At 42.8% G+C, this 22,088-nt stretch overlaps 1 pseudogene; it reads right to left on the reverse strand.

The window, feature by feature from the left end:
* Positions 1-22,088, reverse strand: part of LOC138369251 (sodium-coupled monocarboxylate transporter 1-like) — a 153,070-nt pseudogene that overhangs the window by 106,974 nt on the left and 24,008 nt on the right.

The following is a 22,088-nucleotide window of genomic DNA, read 5'->3' on the forward strand; positions in this document are numbered from 1 at the left end:
CTCTCAGAGTGGTGGGAGCGGAGTCTTGCTGTTGATGTGACACAACACGATGGGAACGTGTTGATAGCTCTGATATGTGACACTCTTGAGTAACGTAACGTATGTCATTGTGTATTAGTAAGTCAGTTGTTGAATAAATATATTGTTGGTAGTACGCGTGTCTTTTGGTCACTCCTCATTCTGAAGTACTGTCCCCCTCCCGCATGTTCATGATCAATTATAACTTGTAATAATTTGGGTTGACTCCGGGATCAAGCCCAGAGCCTCTGGGCTTGACCATAGAGAATACATAATCGGTGTGACGACCAATCCTTTATCTTCCAGAGAGCCAAGAATGAGAATCTCAGTGTGAGAAAAAAAGCAGAGAGACAGTGTGAAAATGATATAGGAAATAAAACCAAGACCGAAATTAAACTGCTCCACAATCACGTCAGGAGGCAAACAACAGTGAAAGAACAGGTAATGAAACAGACCGAGTGAGGACAGGTACACAGAGGTGAACCTTTGTACAGGTACCTGTATCTGTACCTGTACGAAGAGGTGTATGATGAACGAAACGAGATATTCAAGGAGGTCTTCACAATAGAACGAAGTAAAGTCCCTGAACTAGGAGAGGTAGGAGAAACCAGGCAGCCTTGGAAAGGTTCGAAATTACCAAAGATGAGGGAGGTATCTGTTGGATCTGGACGAGAGAAAGGCTGCTGGTCTGGACAGAAGCTCACCATGGTTACTGAAAGAGTATGCAGAAGTACTTTGCTTGCCACTTTCCACAGTATATAGTAGGTCACTGGAGACGGGTGACCAACCAGAAATTTGGAAGACGGCTAATGCAGTCCTAATATACAAAAAAGACGACAGGCAAGAGGCAGTGAACTGCCTTCCAGTGTTTTTAACTTGTATACCATGCAAGGTGATGGAGAAGATCGCGAGAGAAAACTTAGTAACACATATGGAGAGAAGGGACTTTGTGACACCACCAACATGGGTTCAGAGATTGTAAATCTTGCCTAACAGTTTCAATAGAATTCTTTGGCTAGGTAACGAAGATTAAGCAAGAAAAAGGAGAGTGGGCATACTGCACTTTCTTGGACTGACGGAAAGCCTTTGACACAGTATCACACAAGAGGCTGGTGCATAAGATGGAGAAACAGGTAAGAGTAACTAGTAGAGTGCTCCAGTGGATAAGGGATTATCTAAGCAATAGGAGGCAGAGAGTTACCGTGAGGGGCGAGACCTCAGATTGGCGTGAAGTTACAAGCAGAGTCCCACAGGGCTATGTACTCGGACCTATCCTGTTTCTAATATATGTAAATTATCTTCCAAAAGGTATAGACTCATTCCTCTCAAAGTTTGCTGATGATGTCATAGCATGAGTCTTCAAGATGTCCTGAACAAACTGAAGGAATTGGCCAACAAATGGCTCTTTGAGTTTAACTTGATCAAATGTAAAGTAATGAAAACATGTGTAGGGAGCAGGAGGCCAGATATAAGATACTGTATGGGAGATTAAATTCTTCAAGAATCAGAGACAAACCTGTGGGTTTATATCACAATAGACCTGTCACCTGAAGCCCACATCAAGAGGATAACATCAGGGGCATATGGCAACATAAAAAATAGCATTTAGAGACCTGTGTAAGGCACTCAATACATGGAGCACAATAGGGTCAGGAATATGTACACCAGTTGATTGACAGTAGATAGGGGGAACCAAAGAGCCGAATCTCAACTCTTGTAAGCACAATTAGGTGAGTACACACACACACACACACACACACACACACACACACACACACACACACACAAACATTGGAAATTACGCGTTCCATGCAGTCGTTAGTGAGAGATATATACCACTATTGAACGTAAGGAAAAATAATGTTTACCCTTGTGCTTGGTTGAGTGTTCTGAGAGAGGCAAACCTCTGGTATGCAGGTTGGTAGATGCCGACCTTGGACACCATCAAGTAGAAGCCCAGCACTGTAGTTGACCAGAAAGTGTGACGCACGAACGGGCTGGTGTCGAGGCAGGGAGGGTAAACAATGTTATACTTAGTCCTCTGGCACATCACATTCTTTATAACCAGCCAAGAAGAAACAGTATTGTGTACAGTCAACAATCACCAGTATGTGATTCACATATAATGAGCATAATATGGAAAAACATCCTAAGAGTACTTTTGGACTTAGGATGTAGTTATGTAATGTACTTCAAACGACCGTCTCCACACCCAATATGTAACGTTCACTTTACACATGTTAATGGAAAGTAGAGTATTACTAATATGTGAACGTTACTTAATCAACTGACATGTTGCCACATCGATCACTAACATTCTGTCCTTCCTGTCACACCTTAATTTAGAGGTTCTTATTATTTCCACAATAAGGGACCTCTGAGGGATTACCACAGGGGGCCCCGCGCCCTTACCACACCGTCGGAGATAAACCATGACCTGCCACCACCGTCACTTCACAGGACTCAATAGCTTGGTTTTACTTTATATATGGTGTGACGGTAATCTCTTTCAAGAGAGATTGAGCCTGCTCTTCCCTACATCATTATGTCAAAGCACAAGATACTATATAGAAGATACGTCCACCAGTATCGCCAAACGTTTTGCCCAGAGAGCAAATCGTACCCAGCACACCCCGACACCTGGCCACAGCCCGTAACCAGCAAACTGCTCATCCTCTGCCTGCCTGTTGCTGATTGGCTGGTGTCTCGTCGCACCTGCCCTCCGCCACCACCACAAGTCGACGTCTGGGCTGCAGCGCGCCAGTCTCGTCAGAATATCTTTGTGCTCCATGAAGTTGACATCTCTCGCTGGTAGACTAAGCCTTGGCTTTCGTGTACTAAGGGAGGTGGCAGCTTGAAGCCAGTATTCCAGCACCCATATTATTTTATTTTGCTATCACTGTAACTTACTTGTCTTAGCGTAACTTTTCATTTGCCAGTGATTATTCATGTTATTTTGTTTGTTGATTTGTCCTGCATTTTATGAGATTGCCTTTATTCATGTCTTGTTTTCTAGAGTAATTAAAATTTCATTGTTTATATACTTGTGTTTTGTGTGTCTTCCCATTACCTTACCACAGACGAAAGGACAAACTTTTCTCTCTTTTTTTGTGATGTGACGAGGCCCTGCCCCCAGCTTTTGAAACAGCCGAACACTAACGCTTTACCGTCACAATGGAGAAACAAGGAATAAAACAACTGACGAAAATCGTAAGGATTTAATCATATTTATATATAGAAAAAGGCCAAACACACTAACAAAATCCAGTCAGAACCTGGGCGATTTTTGCTGGTGTTTATGTTTGACAAAAATATGGACTTGAGGGACACCTGCGAACACTAAATTTCTCTGGGTAAAGAATCCACAAGACTAACAGCGACTTCATCACCTATAAGTTCGCGTCAGTCCTATTTGGGGGCCACATCCTCACTAGGGAGCCGGTCGGCCGAGCGGACAGCACGCTGGACTTGTGATCCTGTGGTCCTGGGTTCGATCCCAGGCGCCGGCTAGTGGAAACTAACAATTCACCCCTAACCATATGGAAATTACTCTCATGTTAGTTATGTTAGAGCCTTTAGGCTTACTTAACCCTATATTAGTTAAGGGCAGACTCCTCATGCAGGAGTGCTGGCAGATTAATATGGGTTGGAATGATCCGTTGCCAAATGATCTGCAGGACAAATGGCAGCAATTAACCAAGGATTTTAATAAACTTAGTATTCATAAATTTCCTCGTAATGCCTTAGGACTGAATTTACACAAAACTTTGCATGTGTTCTGCGATGCCTCCGGCAAAGAGTATTGTACAGTAGCCTATTTAGTTAACACTCAGCAATTATTTTTACTTACTTCTATGGCTAGAAGTAAGTGGAAATAACTGCTTTTATTAGTAAGTGTAAGGCTGGCTCATTGCCTGATCAAGACCCTCAGTAATATTAACTTTGGTGAGATAGTAGTGTGGTCAGACAATGAGGCAGTCTTACAATGGGTAAAAAGCAACAACAATTAAACTCCCTTCGTCAGTAACAGAGTTAGGGGAAATACGAGAGTTGTCAACTTGATATAAACTGAGACATGTCCCCACCAAGGACAATCCAGCTGACTATCTGTCAAGAAGTTTACCCTTAAAACAGTTAGTTAAAACCGAGATGTGGTTTACTGAACCCCAATGGTTGGTCAGTGGCCTAAACAATCGCCACAAGTCATTGTGACCAATACCACTGTCCCATCTGTGGAACTTGAACCCCCCCTCGAATTTTAGCTATTAAGCCTCGCCATTATTCCGATTTGGGTAAATTGCTAGGAGTCACGTGGGTCACACACAGTAGACCGTCACATGGGTCACACACAGCAGACCGTCACATGAGTCACACACAGTTGACCGTCACATGAGTCACACAGTAGACCGTCACATGAGTCACACACAGTTGACCGTCACATGAGTCACACAGTAGACCGTCACATGAGTCAAACAGTTGACCGTCACATGAATCACACAGTAGACCGTCACATGAGTCACACAGTTGACCGTCACATGGGTCACACACAGTAGACCGTCACATGAGTCACACAGTAGACCGTCACATGAGTCACACAGTTGACCGTCACATGGGTCACACACAGTTGACCGTCACATGAGTCACACAGTTGACCGTCACATGAGTCACACAGTAGACCGTCACATGAGTCACACAGTTGACCGTCACATGAGTCACACAGTTGACCGTCACATGAGTCACACAGTTGACCGTCACATGGGTCACACACAGTAGACCGTCACATGAGTCACACAGTAGACCGTCACATGGGTCACACAGTAGACCGTCACATGGGTCACACACAGTTGACCGTCACATGGGTCACACAGTAGACCGTCACATGGGTCACACACAGTTGACCGTCACATGAGTCACAGAGTTGACCGTCACATGGGTCACACAGTTGACCGTCACATGGGTCACACAGTAGACCGTCACATGGGTCACACACAGTTGACCGTCACATGAGTCACAGAGTTGACCGTCACATGGGTCACACACAGTTGACCGTCACATGGGTCACACAGTTGACCGTCACATGAGTCACACAGTTGACCGTCACATGGGTCACACAGAGTAGACCGTCACATGAGTCACACAGTAGACCGTCACATGGGTCACACACAGTAGACCGTCACATGGGTCACACAGTTGACCGTCACATGGGTCACACACAGTAGACCGTCACATGGGTCACACAGTTGACCGTCACGTGGGTCACACACAGTAGACCGCCACACGGGTCACACACAGTTGACCGTCACATGGGTCACACACAGTTGACCGTCACATGGGTCACACACAGTTGACCGTCACATGGCTCACACACAGTAGACCGTCACATGAGTCACACACAGTTGACCGTCACATGGGTCACACACAGTAGACCGTCACATGAGTCACACACAGTTGACCGTCACATGGGTCACACACAGTAGACCGTCACATGAGTCACACACAGTAGACCGTCACATGGGTCACACACAGTAGACCGTCACATGAGTCACACAGTGGACCGTCACATGGGTCACACACAGTAGACCGTCACATGAATCACACACAGTTGACCGTCACATGGGTCACACACAGTTGACCGTCACATGGGTCACACACAGTAGACCGTCACAGGGGTCACACATAGTGACCAAAGCGAGGTGTTATACTGCCTGCTTGTGTGAATTCATTGACATGAATTCGTTCAAATTATAAATAAAATCGTAAAGAAATTGCATGGAGCATTTGTATGGAAATACCATACATTACAATGTTATAAAAAGATATGTTTTGTACCAACGAATATTGGTAGAACTTGGCTATAATTTGTGTTGACATATGTTCAGTAATTCGACATGATAAAAGCCGCATAACGAAGAAATATTGTACACCTTACAACAAATTAGAAGACTTACGGTTACAGAAGCTGATGTGCATTACAATAATATACATATGTTAACCAATCCACACAAGAAAATGTAGGGATGAAGACGTTTCGGTCCGTCCTGGACCATTCTCAATTGATTGTACTTGACAATCTGCTTGAGAATGGTCCAGGACGGACCGAAACGTCGCCGTCCCTTCATTTTCTAGTGTGTGGATTGGTCAACATATTTCAGCCACGTTATTGGGACTCATCGCCTGTATATCAATAATATATATAGTATGCGACAGGTTTAGCAAGCGCACCACTGGGATTATATAGGAAGCAATGACTTATGAGACAATATTACTAATAAAGGCATCAACTCACTTGAAGAACTCGATCCTGGAGCCTTGGTCAGCAAGAGCCCAAACATTACCGACACCACCGAGGTCAACACAGGTGATGGTGACCACCAGCAACACCCCACCGAACATGAGCAGAGTCTGCATCACATCTGTGTACACCACGGCCTTCACTCCCCCCTGTGGATAATGTGAGAACATGTACACTGTCACACCATCACACATGTGTACTCCTTGGCCTTCACATCACCATGAAGAGTTGTTATAATTCAAAATTTGTCTTCCCATTTGTTAGCAGACTAGCTGTTCCACCTGCCAGAGTTTAAGGAGAGCAGACTAGCTTTTCCACCTGCCAGAGGTTAAGGACAGCAGACTAGATGTTCCACCTGCCAGAGTTTAAGGAGAGCAGACTAGCTGTTCCACCTGCCAGAGGTTAAGGACAGCAGACTAGCTGTTCCACCTGCCAGAGTTTAAGGAGAGCAGACTAGCTGTTCCACCTGCCAGAGTTTAAGGAGAGCAGACTAGCTGTTCCACCTGCCAGAGTTTAAGGAGAGCAGACTAGCTGTTCCACCTGCCAGAGTTTAAGGAGAGCAGACTAGCTGTTCCACCTGCCAGAGTTTAAGGAGAGCAGACTAGCTGTTCCACCTGCCAGAGGTAGGGGACAGCAGACTAGCTGTTCCACCTGCCAGAGTTTAAGGAGAGCAGACTAGCTGTTCCACCTGCCAGAGTTTAAGGAGAGCAGACTTTCCTGTTCCACCTGCCAGAGTTTAAGGAGAGCAGACTAGCTGTTCCACCTGCCAGAGGTTAAGGACAGCAGACTAGCTGTTCCACCTGCCATAGTTTAAGGAGAGCAGACTAGCTGTTCCACCTGCCAGAGTTTAAGGAGAGCAGACTAGCTGTTCCACCTGCCAAAGGTTAAGGAGAGCAGACTAGCTGTTCCACCTGCCAGAGTTTAAGGAGAGCAGACTAGCTGTTCCACCTGCCAGAGTTTAAGGAGAGCAGACTTTCCTGTTCCACCTGCCAAAGGTTAAGGAGAGCAGACTAGCTGTTCCACCTGCCAGAGTTTAAGGAGAGCAGACTAGCTGTTCCACCTGCCAGAGTTTAAGGAGAGCAGACTTTCCTGTTCCACCTGCCAGAGTTTAAGGAGAGCAGACTAGCTGTTCCACCTGCCAGAGGTTAAGGACAGCAGACTAGCTGTTCCACCTGCCAGAGTTTAAGGAGAGCAGACTAGCTGTTCCACCTGCCAGAGTTTAAGGAGAGCAGACTAGCTGTTCCACCTGCCAGAGTTTAAGGACAGCAGACTAGCTGTTCCACCTGCCAGAGTTTAAGGAGAGCAGACTAGCTGTTCCACCTGCCAGAGTTTAAGGAGAGCAGACTAGCTGTTCCACCTGCCAGAGGTTAAGGACAGCAGACTAGCTGTTCCACCTGCCAGAGTTTAAGGAGAGCAGACTAGCTGTTCCACCTGCCAGAGTTTAAGGAGAGCAGACTAGCTGTTCCACCTGCCAGAGTTTAAGGAGAGCAGACTAGCTGTTCCACCTGCCAGAGTTTAAGGAGAGCAGACTAGCTGTTCCACCTGCCAGAGGTTAAGGACAGCAGACTAGCTGTTCCACCTGCCAGAGTTTAAGGAGAGCAGACTAGCTGTTCCACCTGCCAGAGTTTAAGGAGAGCAGACTAGCTGTTCCACCTGCCAGAGTTTAAGGAGAGCAGACTAGCTGTTCCACCTGCCAGAGTTTAAGGAGAGCAGACTAGCTGTTCCACCTGCCAGAGTTTAAGGAGAGCAGACTAGCTGTTCCACCTGCCAGAGTTTAAGGAGAGCAGACTAGCTGTTCCACCTGCCAGAGTTTAAGGAGAGCAGACTAGCTGTTCCACCTGCCAGAGTTTAAGGACAGCAGACTAGCTGTTCCACCTGCCAGAGTTTAAGGAGAGCAGACTAGCTGTTCCACCTGCCAGAGTTTAAGGAGAGCAGACTAGCTGTTCCACGTGCCAGAGTTTAAGGAGAGCAGACTAGCTGTTCCACCTGCCAGAGGTTAAGGACAGCAGACTAGCTGTTCCACCTGCCAGAGTTTAAGGAGAGCAGACTAGCTGTTCCACCTGCCAGAGTTTAAGGAGAGCAGACTAGCTGTTCCACCTGCCAGAGTTTAAGGAGAGCAGACTAGCTGTTCCACCTGCCAGAGTTTAAGGAGAGCAGACTAGCTGTTCCACCTGCCAGAGTTTAAGGAGAGCAGACTAGCTGTTCCACCTGCCAGAGTTTAAGGAGAGCAGACTAGCTGTTCCACCTGCCAGAGTTTAAGGACAGCAGACTAGCTGTTCCACCTGCCAGAGTTTAAGGAGAGCAGACTAGCTGTTCCACCTTCCAGAGTTTAAGGAGAGCAGACTAGCTGTTCCACCTGCCAGAGTTTAAGGAGAGCAGACTAGCTGTTCCACCTGCCAGAGGTTAAGGACAGCAGACTAGCTATTCCACCTGCCAGAGGTTAAGGACAGCAGACTAGCTGTTCCACCTGCCAGAGGTTAAGGACAGCAGACTAGCTGTTCCACCTGCCAGAGGTTAAGGAGAGCAGACTAGCTGTTCCACCTGCCAGAGGTTAAGGACAGCAGACTAGCTGTTCCACCTGCCAGAGGTTAAGGAGAGCAGACTAGCTGTTCCACCTGCCAGAGGTTAAGGACAGCAGACTAGCTGTTCCACCTGCCAGAGGTTAAGGAGAGCAGACTAGCTGTTCCACCTGCCAGAGGTTAAGGACAGCAGACTAGCTGTTCCACCTGCCAGAGGTTAAGGAGAGCAGACTAGCTGTTCCACCTGCCAGAGGTTAAGGACAGCAGACTAGCTGTTCCACCTGCCAGAGGTTAAGGACAGCAGACTAGCTGTTCCACCTGCCAGAGGTTAAGGAGAGCAGACTAGCTGTTCCACCTGCCAGAGGTTAAGGACAGCAGACTAGCTGTTCCACCTGCCAGAGTTTAAGGAGAGCAGACTAGCTGTTCCACCTGCCAGAGGTTAAGGACAGCAGACTAGCTGTTCCACCTGCCAGAGTTTAAGGAGAGCAGACTAGCTGTTCCACCTGCCAGAGGTTAAGGACAGCAGACTAGCTGTTCCACCTGCCAGAGTTTAAGGAGAGCAGACTAGCTGTTCCACCTGCCAGAGGTTAAGGAGAGCAGACTAGCTGTTCCACCTGCCAGAGGTTAAGGAGAGCAGATTAGCTGTTCCACCTGCCAGAGGTTAAGGACAGCAGACTAGCTGTTCCACCTGCCAGAGGTTAAGGAGAGCAGTATAGCTCCTCCACGTGCCAGAGGTTAAGGACAGCAGACTAGCTGTTCCACCTGCCAGAGGTTAAGGACAGCAGACTAGCTGTTCCACCTGCCAGAGGTTAAGGAGAGCAGACTAGCTGTTCCACCTGCCAGAGGTTAAGGACAGCAGACTAGCTGTTCCACCTGCCAGAGGTTAAGGACAGCAGACTAGCTGTTCCACCTGCCAGAGGTTAAGGAGAGCAGACTAGCTGTTCCACCTGCCAGAGTTTAAGCGATCATTTTCATATTTTCTTTTCACTATTTATCCTGCATTGTCCTCTTTCCCGGTGGTGTTTGAACGGATATGACGGGAAGCGCTATAAGTTTTGTGGAAGGAAGCGTGAGTTGTGGACCGTATGGTTATAAGTCCTGCTAAACTTGAGAGTTGGAGACTGTTTCCACTCTCACTCTTAACTCCTTTTCCCTCGCATCTGAGAGACGGTTCTCAAGACTGTGGGTAAATTCATCGTCCTTCATCTACATGCTTCAGTATTGGTTAAGTCGTTGCCAGACGTGAATGTGCTCGAATCCCACTTCTTGTGGGATTCGGTGCATTCGGATTGGGTGCAATAATCCACTTCTTACCCACTTGCACGGAATCTCACCTTCCTCCTGCCTTCCGTTCGTGATCACATGCTTTGAAGTTGATCACAATTCCGGTACTCCTATAATGACCTCTTTACAAGCTGTGACCTCCAGTCTGCTCTCCAGCACTGGCCGGTGGTGGGCTCTGTACTGTTCTCACTATGAGATGCTCCACACCTCCTTCTCATAACTTACAGAATATATAAAGTATTTATGCATGACTGGTAGTCGGAGAGACCTTGACGGATGCCTGGCCTGAGGCAATTGTTCACATTAGGGAAGTGTGTGAAGGTAAGCACATTAATTGAGAACTTTTAGTATAAACTCAAGAGATAAATATATTATTGATATAATTTTTATTCAGTGTGCATTTATCTGCTATTTAGTGTTAAAAATAATTAAGAAATAGGTATTGCAGTATCAAATTGGGATCCATAGTTACAATTGTTATATAAAAGGTGCAGACGGAGCCCATGATGCCCCATTGAGACTGTGGTGGAAAGGTTGGTGACGGTGGACAGAGCCAAGGACGGAGTGTACAGACAGATGCCCAAATAGAAGAACATCATGAGCAGCTGGCAACCCGTCACCAGCATCCTCAGTGCACGTGACTTGTAGCGCTTCTCTATGTACTGACAAGAGAAAATTTAAGAATTATATCATTTAATATAATTGACAAACATAATATATTGTCAGAGCATTTTGACGGTCGTGAGCACAATATGGACACTATACTCGCTATGATCTAGGAACGTAGTAACGTATGGAGTAATATTGAGGTGAGTAAGAGTTGAGTGGGACTACTCATGGACTCAGAACTGATTACAATAATAAGGTTATCACTGGAGTGTGAGTACAATAATAAGGTTATCACTGGAGTGTGAGTACAATAATAAGGTTATCACTGGAGTGTGAGTACAATAATAAGGTTATCACTGGAGTGTGAGTACAATAATAAGGCTATCACTGGAGTGTGAGTACAATAATAAGGCTATCACTGGAGTGTGAGTACAATAATAAGGTTATCACTGGAGTGTGAGTACAATAATAAGGCTATCACTGGAGTGTGAGTACAATAATAAGGCTATCACTGGAGTGTGAGTACAATAATAAGGCTATCACTGGAGTGTGAGTACAATAATAAGGTTATCACTGGAGTGTGAGTGCAGTAATAAGGTTATCACTGGAGTGTGAGTGCAGTAATAAGGTTATCACTGGAGTGTGAGTGCAGTAATAAGGTTATCACTGGAGTGTGAGTACAATAATAAGGTTATCACTGGAGTGTGAGTACAATAATAAGGCTATCACTGGAGTGTGAGTGCAGTAATAAGGTTATCACTGGAGTGTGAGTGCAGTAATAAGGTTATCACTGGAGTGTGAGTGCAGTAATAAGGTTATCACTGGAGTGTGAGTGCAGTAATAAGGTTATCACTGGAGTGTGAGTGTAGTAATAAGGTTATCACTGGAGTGTGAGTGCAGTAATAAGGTTATCACTGGAGTGTGAGTGCAGTAATAAGGTTATCACTGGAGTGTGAGTGCAGTAATAAGGTTATCACTGGAGTGTGAGTGCAGTAATAAGGTTATCACTGGAGTGTGAGTGCAGTAATAAGGTTATCACTGGAGTGTGAGTGCAGTAATAAGGTTATCACTGGAGTGTGAGTGTAGTAATAAGGTTATCACTGGAGTGTGAGTGCAGTAATAAGGTTATCACTGGAGTGTGAGTGCAGTAATAAGGTTATCACTGGAGTGTGAGTGCAGTAATAAGGTTATCACTGGAGTGTGAGTGTAGTAATAAGGTTATCACTGGAGTGTGAGTACAATAACTGGAGATCCCACACTGGAGTGTGGGATCAATACGTCTCCTCACCGAAGCAAACTTGGCGTTAGGGTTAACCTAAGTCAATATAGTTTGGTAAAAAGATTTGTGACAATTTCTGATATTCATTTGAATTTAGCTTGTTCATATTATTGTTATATATGTCAGGAAAAATTTACCAAAACTAAAAAATATATTGATCTAAAAACCGACATATGTACGAAATAATATAAAGCCAATGTTTGCAGTTACAAAGCCAATGTTTACAGTTACAAAGTTCAGGACTGTTGGCCTTAATTAATTTAACACTTTCGCGCTCTCCGCAAAGGTCACTCAGCCAACCGAATGTGCGCGCTGCGTTTTTATTGCTTAAGCGTAAAAACAAAAATGTGTATACTCTTTTTACTCTTCTGACCTTAGTTCTCATGCTACGTATTTCATTTTGGTACCAACGTGTTCGCAATAAAATTCTCTAGAAGAACATTAGTAAAATAAGTCACGAAACATATAGGGATACCAGCACCAAATAAATAACTACGTAGATGACTCGCCGTGAGCGCCCATCAGCAACAAAATGTTTTTACTCTTGGGATTGTAATCACCTCCACACTTGTTCTACAGCGTTAATTTTGGTATCAATGGACTCGCAATGAAATTCCCAACACGGTGATATGAATATAAGCGTAGAATAATGATGCAGCCCGCCCGCAAGAGTGTGGGAAGTGGTGAAATTGTTACCTGGTATCTGTGATGGGACGACACACGGCGCTTTGAAAGTTTATACTTATTTCACTCTCATGACATTAATTTTCTATGTACGTCATTCATTTTTATGTCAATGTGTTCGCAATAGAATGTTCTATGTGCCCATAGGTAAAAAATATCAACAAAGCGTAAGTTAGAATAGCGACAAATATAAAACAACGCTGGAGCATATCAGTGAGCGTCAAACACACACGAAATATTTTTACTTTTGTTATGTTTGTCAAGATTATACTTGTTGCACACAGTTATTTTTGGTTGTACATTGATTGGAATAAAATTCCCTAAACAGACATATGCATATAATACATGATATGGGGGTATCATGATATGATACATTACCAGTATAAACGGCTAAAGTCACCCACCTGCAACCCGTTTGGGACAAAATACCATTTGATCGAAGTTATCCACACCTTTCATGAACTTATTGTACCATGCAGCCTAGTGGTGAGAAAGAGACCCTCATAGCGCGCAGTTTGAAACAAACCCAAAGTAAATCGGATAAAAATTGAATTTTATACAAATATTTTAAAAGTTGACATAACTTTATGTCCACTATGCGTTTACGTTAGACGAAACCGAACGCGCCGGCGCGTCCAGATAGCGCGAAAGTGTTTATTAATATCAGCTTTACTTCTGGCCAACTTATGTTTATTTCAACACAGCAAAGCATATATGGGTAGGATAAAGTTAGGTAACTTGTGAGGCAAGTTGCTGGGACGATGTAGTTCATTGACATTGGGTGTTGTTCCTTCACTCTGACCTATTACAGTATATTAATGTAATTTACTACAAGTGAAGCATCAAGTTTGGCCAACAACGGGAGCTTAGATGTGACGGAACTTTCGTCCTAAACCCTCATTATAGCAGAAGATATATGTATATTAATCAAACTTCACAAAAAGACACGCATTGTCAAACTCGCTACACACACACACACACCACACACACACACACACACACACACAAACAAGAAACAACAAGAAACTTTCTAAGTCAACACGTCAAGGGACCGACAAGAACGAGAGGAGGGGATGAACCAGCCTTGCTTGATCTGATATTTACCCTAAATGAGTCGGATATAAGGGAAGTTAAGTTGGAAGCCCCCTTGGGAATGAGTGATCATAGTGTATTGAGCTTTGAGTACCTGGTTGAGCTAGGAATTACTCGGAAAGAAGTCTGTACAAGACATGATGGACTATGTCACCCAAAAATGTCAGGAGGCTGTAAGCAGGTTTGTCCCAGCCCAACAGGAAAAAACCGAGAAGCTAAGGAAGAATCCGTGGTTTAATAGGGAATGTATGAAAGCAAAGGAGCTGAACAAAAGGGCATGGAGGAACTTCCGTAATAACAGAACACCAGAAAGTAGAGAGAGATACCAGAGAACCAGGAACGAGTATGTTAGTGTGAGAAGAGCAGCTGAGAAATTATGAAAATGATATAGCTAATAAAGCCAAGACCGAACCAAAGCTACTACACAGTCACATCAGGAGGAAGACATCAGTGAAGGAACAGGTGATGAAACTTAGGGTGGGCGAGGACAGGTACACTGAGAATGACAAAGAGGTGTGTGAAGAACTCAACAAAAGGTTCCAGGAGGTCTTTACAATAGAACAGGGAGAAGTCACGGTGCTAGGAGAGGTGGCAGCAAACCAGGTGACCTTGGAAAGTTTCGAAATTACAAGAGATGAGGTCAAGAAGCACCTATTGGAGCTGGATGTGAGAAAAGCTGTTGGGCCGGATGGAATCTCACCATGGGTATTGAAAGAGAGTGCAGGAGTACTTTGTTTGCCACTCTCCATAGTGTATAGTAGGTCACTGGAAACGGGAGACCTACCAGAAGTATGGAAGACTGCTAATGTAGTACCAATATTTAAAAGGGTGACAGACAAGAGGCACTGAACTACAGGCCAGTGTCCTTAACTTGTATACCATGCAAGGTGGAGGAGAAGATTGTGAGAAAAAACTTAGTAACACATCTGGAGAGAAGAGACTTCGTGACAACCCATCAACATGGGTTCAGGGAGGGTAAATCTTGCCTTACAGGCTTGATAGAATTCTATGATCAGGTGACAAAGATTAAGCAAGAAAGAGAAGGATGGGCGGACTGCATTTTTTTGGACTGTCGGAAAGACTTTGACACAGTACCCCATAAAAGGTTGATGCATAAGCTGGAGAAACAGGCAGGAGTAACTGGTAGGGCGCTCCAGTGGATAAGGGAGTACCTAAGCAATAGGAAGCAGAGTTATAGTGAGGGGTGAGACCTCAGAATGGCGGGAAGTCACCAGTGGAGTCTCACAGGGCTCTGTGCTTGGACCTATCCTGTTTCTGATATACGTAAATGATCTCCCAGAGGGTATAGACTCATTCCTCTCAATGTTTGCTGACGACGCCAAAATTATGAGAAGGATTAAGACAGAGGAGGACAGCTTGAGGCTGCTTCAAGAAGACCTGGACAAGCTGCAGGAATGGTCGAACAAATGGATGTTAGAGTTTAACCCAAGCAAATGTAATGTAATGAAGATAGGAGTAGGAAGCAGGAGACCAGATACAAGGTATCACTTGGGAGATGAAATACTTCAAGAGTCAGAGAGAGAGAAAGACCTGGGGGTTGATATCACGCCAGACCTGTCCCCTGAAGCTCATATCAAGAGGATAACATCAGCAGCATATGCCAGGTTGGCTAACATAAGAACGGCCTTTAGAAACTTGTGTAAGGAATCTTTCAGAACATTATATACTACATATGTCAGACCAATCCTGGAGTATGCGGCTCCAGCATGGAGCCCATATCTAGTCAAGCATAAGACTAAACTGGAAAAGGTTCAAAGGTTTGCCACCAGACTAGTACCCGAGCTGAGAGGTATGAGCTACGAGGAGAGACTACGGGAATTGAACCTCACTTCGTTGGAAGACAGAAGAGTTAGGGGGGACATGATCACCACATTCAAGATTCTCAAGGGAATCGACAGGGTTGATAAAGATAGGCTATTTAACACAAGGGGCACACGCACTAGGGGACACAGGTGGAAACTGAGTGCCCAAATGAGCCACAGAGATATTAGAAAGAACTTTTTTAGTGTCAGAGTGGTTGACAAATGGAATGCATTAGGCAGTGATGTGGTGGAGGCTGACTCCATACACAGTTTTAAGTGTAGATATGATAGAGCCCAATAGGCTCAGGAACCTGTACACCTGTTGATTGACGGTTGAGAGGCGGGACCAAAGAGCCAGAGCTCAACCCCCGCAAGCACAACTAGGTGAGTACAACTAGGTGAGTACACACACACACACACACACACTGGTGAGTACACACACACACACACACACACACACATTCTTAAATATTTATATATTAAATTCCATTGACACTGGAGACAATTCAAATTAGGAATTGAATATACAATAAAGACCCATTTTGCAATTGACACTGTATATAATATTTGATGTAATTACTATAAGAAACAGACTTGAAAGTAAGTATGTCATAACCAATTCCCAGACCCGCAAACTTTTGCCTAGTATGCAAGGCGGATTTGCCTAACAGGCAAAGAGAGAGAGAGATTTTATTTTCAAATATTTTATCCAAATTGGTTTATTACAATTATTATTACTATAATTTTAACTTAACAACATGAAATCATTCTGACTTAGTTGTCAGAAATTAAAAAAAAAACTAGTCAAATTTCTATGCTAGTTTTACTTAAAACAAATAATATCATATAATATAATGAAAACTTTTATCATTCCATTAGAACAAAATTAGAAATATATCTAGGAGCACAAGAGGATTGCCTAGTTTTGCAACATAAATACTAATAGAGAATTAATGTTGTAAAACACGTTAGGAAGGCTTTTATATACCTCCCATATATAAGACTTGAAAACTTGAGAGAGCTTTGCCAAAGTTTCAGTATAAAGTAAGACAAATGAATGTTTATAACTTTGATTAAGTTTCAGTGTTATAATAAAGTATTTCTTGCTTGATACAGAGCTATATCAATAAAGGCCTTAGGATAATACTACTTTGTAGCAATATCATAAAACTTGGACATTTCGTCATCAATAAATTCAGGACTGCACTCACGCAGAGCTCTAAGAAACATTGAAGAAAACTCTAAATACTTAACCTTAGTGTGATGATTTATGAAATAACGAGCCTAGGAGCAAACGTTAGTGACCTTTCAAATACTAGAGGGGCTGGTCCCAAACCTGCACACAGAAATAACATCACATGAGACCAGAAGACATTGCAGGATGTGCAGAATACCCACGTTGAAAAACAGAGGTGCAACAGGTACTCTGAGAGAGAACTCTATCAACATCAGAGGCCCGAGGACTGTTCAACACGCTTCCACTAAACATAAGGGGCATAACTGGCCGACCACTCACAGTGTTCAAGAGAGAACTGGATAAGCACCTCCAAAGGATACCTGATCAACCAGGCTGTGACTCATACGTCAGGCTGCGAGCAGCCGCGTCTAACAGCCTGGTTGATCAGTCCAGCAACCAGGAGGCCTGGTCGACGACCGGGCCGCGGGGACACTAAGCCCCGGAAGCACCTCAAGGTAACCTCAAGGTAAAGTAACCTTCCTGAAAAAAAATCCATTTTAGGGTACTCTCTGTTCTGTGGATCTTTAAATCCAAAAAGGGTGAGGCTACATTTTTTCTTCCTCAATAGTTTTATCTGATGGAAGGAAGCAAGCCCGAAGTCTACCAAGAGTTTGGATTAGTTGGATCCAGATTTTCAGGCCAAAGGCACAATATACTACAGGTTTGCTGATGGCATAGTTAACAAACATAATTATAAATGTTATGAGCAGCACAACAAATAAACATAAAACCAAATGTATAAAGTACTTTACTTGGCTGAGAGAAACAATTTTGAGGTTGTAGAATATTGGCAGAATGACTTGATGTACAAACACGCATCCCGGGATGATCCCTAGTAAACATGTGCACAGCTGAGTCCCAAATAAATATAGTTCTGTAGCATTACCTGAGGACAATAATGAAAAATTAATCTGATTATATAAATATTATTAAATATATAATATGTAATATATATATATATATATATATATATATATATATATATATATATATATATATATATATATATATATATATATATATATATATATATATATATATATATATGTATACATATTTTATTAAATATGACCGAAAAAGTAAGATTAATAATTCTAACACGAATTTTCTCAATCTTTCGTACATTATGCTTCACTGTTGGAGGTAAATCAAAAATCACTTCTCCAAAATTCATTTTTATTTCTAGTCTGACGCGACACGGGCGCGTTTCGTAAAACTTATTACATTTTCAAAGACTTCACAAATACACAACTGATTAGAACTTGCGTTTCCCTGATTTTATATCTACATTTGAGTGAGGTGGGAAGGGTGATGTGGCATTACATTTGAGTGAGGTGGGAAGGATGATGTGGCATTAGAGGATATTAATAGGGTATTAAAAGTATCGACACAAGACAGAACACGAAACAATGGATATTGAATAGAAGTGTTTGTAGAAAGCCTATTGGTCCATATTTCTTGATGCTTCTATATTGGAGCGGAGTCTTGAGGTGGGTAGAATATAGTTGTGCAATAATTGGCTGTTGATTGCTGGTGTTGACTTCTTGATGTGTAGTGCCTCGCAAACGTCAAGCCGCCTGCTATCGCTGTATCTATCGATGATTTCTGTGTTGTTTACTAGGATTTCTCTGGCGATGGTTTGGTTATGGGAAGAGATTATATGTTCCTTAATGGAGCCCTGTTGTTTATGCATCGTTAAACGCCTAGAAAGAGATGTTGTTGTCTTGCCTATATACTGGGTTTTTTGGAGCTTACAGTCCCCAAGTGGGCATTTGAAGGCATAGACAACGTTAGTCTCTTTTAAAGCGTTCTGTTTCGTGTCTGGAGAGTTTCTCATGAGTAGGCTGGCCGTTTTTCTGGTTTTATAGTAAATCGTCAGTTGTATCCTCTGATTTTTGTCTGTAGGGATAACGTTTCTATTAACAATATCTTTCAGGACCCTTTCCTCTGTTTTATGAGCTGTGGAAAAGAAGTTCCTGTAAAATAGTCTAATAGGGGGTATAGGTGTTGTGTTAGTTGTCTCTTCGGAGGTTGCATGGCTTTTCACTTTCCTTCTTATGATGTCTTCAATGAAACCATTGGAGAAACCGTTATTGACTAGAACCTGCCTTACCCTACAGAGTTCTTCGTCGACTTGCTTCCATTCTGAGCTGTGGCTGAGAGCACGGTCGACGTATGCGTTAACAACACTCCTCTTGTACCTGTCAGGGCAGTCGCTGTTGGCATTTAGGCACATTCCTATGTTTGTTTCCTTTGTGTAGACTGCAGTGTGGAAACCTCCGCCAGTCTACACAAAGTCTACACAAAGGAAACAAACATAGGAATGTGCCTAAATGCCAACAGCGACTGCCCTGACAGGTACAAGAGGAATGTTGTTAACGCATACGTCGACCGTGCTCTCAGCCACAGCTCAGAATGGAAGCAAGTCGACGAAGAACTCTGTAGGGTAAGGCAGGTTCTAGTCAATAACGGTTTCTCCAATGGTTTCATCGAAGACATCATAAGAAGGAAAGTGAAAAGCCATGCAACCTCCGAAGAGACAACTAACACAACACCTATACCCCCTATTAGACTATTTTACAGGAACTTCTTTTCCACAGCTCATAAAACAGAGGAAAGGGTCCTGAAAGATATTGTTAATAGAAACGTTATCCCTACAGACAAAAATCAGAGGATACAACTGACGATTTACTATAAAACCAGAAAAACGGCCAGCCTACTCATGAGAAACTCTCCAGACACGAAACAGAACGCTTTAAAAGAGACTAACGTTGTCTATGCCTTCAAATGCCCACTTGGGGACTGTAAGCTCCAAAAAACCCAGTATATAGGCAAGACAACAACATCTCTTTCTAGGCGTTTAACGATGCATAAACAACAGGGCTCCATTAAGGAACATATAATCTCTTCCCATAACCAAACCATCGCCAGAGAAATCCTAGTAAACAACACAGAAATCATCGATAGATACAGCGATAGCAGGCGGCTTGACGTTTGCGAGGCACTACACATCAAGAAGTCAACACCAGCAATCAACAGCCAATTATTGCACAACTATATTCTACCCACCTCAAGACTCCGCTCCAATATAGAAGCATCAAGAAATATGGACCAATAGGCTTTCTACAAACACTTCTATTCAATATCCATTGTTTCGTGTTCTGTCTTGTGTCGATACTTTTAATACCCTATTAATATCCTCTAATGCCACATCATCCTTCCCACCTCACTCAAATGTAATGCCACATCACCCTTCCCACCTCACTCAAATGTAGATATAAAATCAGGGAAACGCAAGTTCTAATCAGTTGTGTATTTGTGAAGTCTTTGAAAATGTAATAAGTTTTACGAAACGCGCCCGTGTCGCGTCAGACTAGAAATAAAAATGAATTTTGGAGAAGTGATTTTTGATTTACCTCCAACAGTGAAGCATAATGTACGAAAGATTGAGAAAATTCGTGTTAGAATTATTAATCTTACTTTTTCGGTCATATTTAATAAAATATGTCTACAGGAAAGACTGCTACCAAAATATACTAATATATATGTATATATATAGCAGGTAGCAGTCTTTCCTGTAGACATATATTATTAAATATGACCGAAAAAGTAAGATTATTAATTCTAACCCGAATTTTCTCGATCTTTCTTACGTTTCTTTTCACTGTTGATGGTAATTCAAAGATCAATTCTCCAAAATTCATTTTTATTTCTAGTCTGACGCGACACTTGAGCGCGTTTCGTAAAACTTATTACATTTTCAAAGACTTTAGTTTACACAAGCACACACAACTTTAACTGAATAGAGCTTAAACATCTTTCGAGTTTACAGCGATAGCAGGCGGCTTGACGTCTGCGAGGCACTACACATCAAGAAGTCAACACCAGCAATCAACAGCCAATTAATGCACAACTATATTCTACCCACTTCAAGACTCCGCTCCAATATAGAAGCATCAAGAAATATGGGCCAATAAAAATAGGCCTTCTGCAGTTACCTACTTTTAATACCTGTTTGTATTTCATTGTTTCGTGTTCTGTCTTGTGTTAAAAGTTTATTTTCACCTCATCCAAAACTATTGTAACATGTCACTTCACCCAAATGTAGGCATAAAAACTGGAAAGATGTTCAAGTTCTATTCAGTTAAAGTTGTGTGTGTTTGTGTAAACTAAAGTCTTTGAAAATGTAATAAGTTTTACGAAACGCGCTCAAGTGTCGCGTCAGACTAGAAATAAAAATGAATTTTAGAGAATTGATCTTTGAATTACCATCAACAGTGAAAAGAATCGTAAGAAAGATCGAGAAAATTCGTGTTAGAATTATTAATATTACTTTTTCGGTCATATTTAATAATATATATATTACATATATATATATATATATATATGTCGTACCTAGTAGCCAGAACACACTTCTCAGCCTACTATGCAAGGCCCAATTTGCCTAATAAGCCAAGTTTTCATGAATTAATTGTTTTTCGAGTACCTAACCTACCTAACCTAACCTAACCTAACTTTTTCGGCTACCTAACCTAACCTAACCTATAAAGATAGGTTAGGTTAGGTTAGGTAGGGTTGGTTAGGTTCGGTCATATATCTACGTCAATTTTAACTCCAATAAAAAAAAATTGACCTCATACATAATGAAATGCGTAGCTTTATCATTTCATAAGCAAAAAATTTGAGAAAATATATTAATTCAGGAAAACTTCGCTTATTAGGCAAATCGGGCCTTGCATAGTAGGCTGAGAAGTGCGTTCTGGCTATTAGGTACGACATATATATATATATATATATATATATATATATATATATATATATATATATATAACTGAAAACTCACACCCCAGAAGTGCCTCGAACCCATACTGCCAGGAGCAACGCAACTGGTATGTACAGGACACCTTAATCCACTCGACCATGCGTTGCTCCTGGCAGTATGGTTTCGAGTCACTTCTGGGGTGTGAGTTTTCAGTTGCATATTGTCCTGGGGACCATTCAGGCTTGTTTGCATTTGTGTTCCTCACGTGTGCCCCAAAGAATGAGGTGATTTGATAAAATACTATGCTCAAGATTACTATCCGAGTGTCGGTGGGGGGTGGTTCAAATAGTTTCGGCTATCGCCTCCTTATGTCCAGTCGTGATGGTCGAGTGGATTAAGGTGTCCTGTACATACCAGTTGCGTTGCTCCTGGCATTATGGGTTCGAGGCACTTCTGGGGTGTGAGTTTTCAGTTATATATATATATATA

This window comes from Procambarus clarkii, chromosome 27 (assembly GCF_040958095.1).
Source record: "Procambarus clarkii isolate CNS0578487 chromosome 27, FALCON_Pclarkii_2.0, whole genome shotgun sequence".
NCBI lineage: Eukaryota > Metazoa > Arthropoda > Malacostraca > Decapoda > Cambaridae > Procambarus > Procambarus clarkii.